Source organism: Galeopterus variegatus, unplaced genomic scaffold (genome assembly GCF_000696425.1).
Source record: "Galeopterus variegatus unplaced genomic scaffold, G_variegatus-3.0.2 Scaffold14216, whole genome shotgun sequence".
Lineage (NCBI taxonomy): Eukaryota > Metazoa > Chordata > Mammalia > Dermoptera > Cynocephalidae > Galeopterus > Galeopterus variegatus.
This window is the reverse complement of record NW_007740327.1, coordinates 1785-7114: the sequence shown is the minus strand read 5'-3', so window position 1 is coordinate 7114 and position 5330 is coordinate 1785. Positions and strand designations below refer to the sequence as shown.

General features: G+C 39.8%; 1 long non-coding RNA gene across 1 annotated transcript in view; it reads left to right on the top strand.

Annotated features, from left to right (window-relative positions):
- Positions 1 to 4904, top strand: part of LOC103581902 — a 25639-nt gene extending 20735 nt beyond the window's left edge. The window contains exon 3 of the long non-coding RNA XR_549704.1: positions 4769 to 4904. This is a non-coding gene — a long non-coding RNA (uncharacterized LOC103581902). The remainder of the gene's footprint in view (positions 1 to 4768) is intronic.
- Positions 4905 to 5330: the final 426 nt, after the last annotated feature.

Sequence of the window (5330 nt, the reverse complement as noted above, 5' to 3'; positions counted from 1 at the left end):
TTTTAAACTTACCACAAAGCTACAGTAAACAAGACAATGTGGTGCTGATGTAGGACAGGCACGTAGACCAATGGAACAGAACTGAGAATCCAAAAAGAAACCCTTACATTTACGGTCAATTGATTTTTGATAAATGTGCTAAGGTCATTCAATGAGGGAAAGCATAGTCTTTCCAATAAATGGTGCTGAGACAATTGGATAGTCACAGGCAAAAATAAATAAATAAATAAAAAGAAAAAGGATGCAGACACTAACCTCACAGTACACACGAAAATTAGCTCAAAATGGATCATAGCCAGTGTCTAAGTGAGATTATAAAGTTTTTAGAAGAAAACATAGGGAAAAAATACCATTGGATTAAGCAAAGAGTTCTTAGATATGACACCAAAAGCCTAATCCAGAAAAGAGAAAACTTTATCAAAATTAAAAATTTTCCTCTTCTAAAAGTCTCCATTTGGGAAATGAAAGGCAAGAAATAAACTGGAAGGAAAGTTTTGTAAATCAAACATCAGATAAAGGACTTGTAGTCAGAATATACAAATAACTCGTATAACTCAATAACAAGACAAACAACACAATTTAAAAATGTGCAAAAGATATGAATGGACACTTCAGCAAAGAAAAATAGGAAAAGCTAACAGACACATACTACTACGCCCCCCACTAGAATGGCTATAATTAAAGACAGACGGCAACCTGTGCTTGTGAGGATGTGGAGAAGTTAGAACCTTCATGCATGTGAGAATGAAAAATGGTAGAACCACTTTGGAAAAGAGGATGGCAGCTTCCTATAAAATTAAACACATGCTTACCATACATCCCAGCAATTTCTCATCTATACGTCCACACAAAGACTTACACATTAATGTTCATAGCAGAATTCTTCATTATACCCCAAACTGGAAACAACCCAAATGTCCATCAACTGATGAAGGACAAACACAATGTGCTATATCCATGCAATGGAACACTATTCAAGATTGAAAAGAAGCAAACTACTGATGCATGGGATAACACAGATAAACCTTAAAAACATTATTCTAAGTGAAAGAAGCCACTCACAAAATATTACATATTGTGTGATTCCATTTATATGATATGCCCAGAGAAGACAAATTTATAGATACAGAAAACAGATCAATGGTTGCCTGGGGTTGAAAGTGGGAGCAGGATTGACTGCAAATAGGCACAAAAAACCATTGTGTGGTGATGGAGATTTTCAAAAACTGGATTGTGATGATTATACAATTATATACATTTACTAAAAATCATTGACTTGTACACTTACAATAGGTGAATTTTCTACTACATAAATTATACTGGAAGCTTCTTAAAAACAAGTAAATCTTCTTATATACCTCAATAAAGCTTTTTTTTTTTTAAGAAGTGATATGGCTTGGACCATAAATCTCAGAGGAGAGGGGGTAAGAAGTGACAGATGGTAGAAGCCATCACACTAATGGGCAGGTCAAATAGGGAGCTGAGAGTCTTGATCTAGAGTCTCTACCTGGGTCAATATACCCATAAAAACAATACTTGGGCTTCAACTTCCCATCATGGACCATTACTGCAGATCGTTGTTTCTTAGGAAATCCTGCAGAGATATAAGAGAATATTTGCATTTATATATCATGAAGACCCTTGGCACAGAGGCCACCCCCATTTCTATTGCCGAGGGCCCCAGGCCTGTACCTGAGTAAGCGATCACTTGAAATGCACTCAGTTCTCCTTGGACTGTAATGCTTTTCACCTGGAAGTCCAGAAGATGGCTCTAGGTGGGGCATGTGAGGCAGTGTTGAAGGTGGAGGACTTCAGAGTCCTGTCAGAAGTCCAGTGAGGAAAGATATATTATTTTCTATAAGTCATTACAAGGTAACTCAGTCTGTCCAAGGGCATCTCACTCATACCAAAGTCCTTACAGGGGCCCTACGTGATTCATCCCCCATCACCTCTCTGACCTCGTCTCAATACTATGCCCTCTCTCACTCTGCTCCAGCCACTTCCTTCTCCTTGGTGTTCCCCAAACTCACCAGGCGTGTCCTGTCTCAGGGCATTTGCACTGGCTGTTTCCTCTTCTTGGGATGCTTTTCTCCAAATACCCATATACTAACTCTCTCACTTTCTTCAAGCTTTTCCTCAAAAATCACTATTTCAGTGAGACCTTCTCTGGTCATCCTATTTAAAATCGTACCCTCAACTCTCCCAGCCCCCCTTCCCTGCTTTATTTCCTCCATATTTTTTATCACCATCTGACACACTACATATTTTTCTTTTATATCTTTTTTTAGTGCTTATCTTGTGACAATGCTTGTCATTTAGTAGGCCATCAATACATACTGAATGAATGAACAGCTGACAAGCAGGGGACAGAAAAGCAGCTATGGGTGGAGCTCCAGCTCGGCATCTGTTCCAGGGCACTCCGGGTGTAGCCCGAGAGGTGGTTTAACCCAAATCACTTCCTAGGCTCAGGAAGCTTTGCTCCCTCACCACCGCACGCATCCCATTTTTTCATCCCTTTGGCAAAGCTTCACCACATCTCATGCCAATGTGTTTCAATGGGAGACCAGGAAACATTTTCACCCCATCCTTCCCCATCTTAACTTCTTATTAAAGCTCACTCAAAACGAGTTGGTCGGAGATGCCTCCTGGGACTGACACCATTTGCCTGGCTCCTGCTATTCTGATTGCCACATTTTTCACTTTGTCTTTTGAATGGTGTTCCATTCTCTTGCATTTCTGACTGATAGAATGGAATGTCTCTGACTTGCCACCTTCTTCTAACACCTCAGCAAGCAAAAGCATGACAAAAACATTTTAAACCACATGAGCATTAGTAGGAGAATGGTTTTCTCCTGTCTCCCATTGCCTTTGTAGTCCATCCCGTTGCTCCATCCAGCCCCCCGGTGTTTGCAGCTGCACTTGGCCTGACAGTCCACCACGGCCTGCTGGGGACCATCTATAATGCTGAGATCTTTGTCTCATCCACAGTCTCTCACCCTGTGCAAAAATCTTTGGAGACCGGTTTCCCATTACATTTTTAAAAGGCAAATAAAGAAAGAAAAAGAACAACACTAATGTAAAATTCCCATATTTCTGTTTCATCAGCAGTATCTAGCTTTTTAAATTTTTGTTTATTGCATATGCTCTCCCAACAATTACATACACATACATTCATTTTCACTTTCCTTGCTTTCTTGTATATATTTAATTTCCAATCCTAAATTTGGAGCTGAATTCGGTATTCCATTTATGAGTGTCATCACATCACAGAAGACATCATGTCTTCCTGAGCTCATTCATCATGCCTCCTCCTCTCTCAGCATCATTTTAAATATACAAAGTCTCATCACCAGTTTTGCCATCCCAGCAACAGTCAGAGCTGCCCTTCTCTGCAAAAGGAAATAAGGAAAATGTTGCAGGAATATGATGTTAAGATACAGTCCTCCTTGGAATCATGCATTCATTCATTTCTCATGTATCTAGAAAATTTTTACTAAATTTCTAATATGCAAAGATCACTGTGGAGGTGCTTCAAGGAATGCTAAGATATAAAATACACTCTTTACCTTTAAGGAATTTGTTGGCAAGTAGTGGAGATAAGAGTTATGAAAGAAAAGAGCAGCAGATGATAAATGCTGAAGCCCTCAGTGGAGGCTTCAAAGGAGAGCAAGCTCACTTCCAGCTGGCCTCATCAGAGAAGGTATCATGAAGGCAATGGCTTGGTGGTGGCATTTGAAGTGGGTGTCAGAGGATGAGTAAGACTTTGGAAAATAGAGAAAGGGAGGCAAAGGAGTTCTAGGGGGAGTGGCAGCATGAACAAAACCATGGAAACGGAAGAGCTTAACCCACTTAAAAAATTAGCACAGGAACTAAATAGGCATTTCTCAAAGGAAGATATGCCAATGGCCAATGGACATATGAAAAAATGCTCGACATCACTCAGCATCAGGGAAATGCAAATCAAAACCACACTGAGACATCATCTCGCCCCAGTTAGACTGGTAATGTAAAAAAGACAGAGAATAACAAATGCTGGTGAGGATGGAGGGAAAGGGAAGCCCTCCTACAGTGTTGGTGGGACTGTAACTTGGTGCAGCCATTATGGAAAATGGTATGGAGGTTCTTCAGACAACTACAGATAGATCTACCATGTGATCCAGAAATCCTGCTGCTGGGTGTATACCCCAAAGGATTGGAAATCATCATGTTGAAGGGATCCCCGCACTCCCATGTTTATCACAGCCCTATTTACAATAGCTAAGAGCTGGAACCAACCTAAACGTCCATTGTCAGATGACCGGATAAGGAAAATGTGGTATATTTACACAAATGAATGCTACCCTGCCATAAAAAAGAATGAAATCCTGCCATTTGCAGCAACGTGGATGAACTCAGAGAAAATTATGTTAAGGGAAATAAGACAGACACAGAAAGAGAAATACCACATGTTGTGTCTCATAAGTGGGAGCTAAAAAAATAAACAAATAAATAATAAAAAGAAAGAAAAATACAGCAATCACAATAATACACTGAACTTTGAAAAGGAGGGAGCAGAACTGAGGTTACCAGAGGTAGAAAAAGGGGGGTGGGGGGAAGCAAGGAATCGATAAAGGGCCACGAAAAATGATAACATGGTATAATATTGAATACACTGATTATCCTGATCTGAGACTCACATATTGCACACAGGTATTGATATGCAACTCTGTAGCCCACAGACATGTACAATCAATTATGTTTCAATCTTTTTAAAAATTGTGTTTTGAAGACAAGAAGACAAGACCACCATCACGATCAGGATCATCTCCATTAGAGCACCAGAAAGCAGAGCAGCAACCCAGATTCCCAAACCCTACCCAGAGACTCTGCCGCAACGCTCTTCCCACTTCTCTCTGTAGGGCCAGCTCCTTCTCATACCTTCAACTCTGCAGTTACATGTCACCTTCTCCAAAAGGTCCTTCTCTGACCACCACATCTACAGTAGGACCCCTTTCTGCCAGTGCTCTCTCTCTCAGCCTCCCTCTTTTAAATCATAACATGTATCATAGTTTGTAATCATTATGTCGATATGTTTGTTTACTTGTCTGACTCCAACAATAGCATCTAAAGTCTCTGATAACAGAGACCATGTCTATTTGCTAGCGCCTGAAAAATCGTAGGAGTGCAATTAATATCTGTTGACTGAATAAACTAATAGTTGCTTTATGAATGAACATTATGAATGAAAGTCAGTTTTTTTAAGAGAGAGCTTGATGCTTTTATTTTATTATTTATTTATTTGAAATTTAGTAAGTGCATGCTTTATTACTTGTCTTTAAATCTTTCACCAA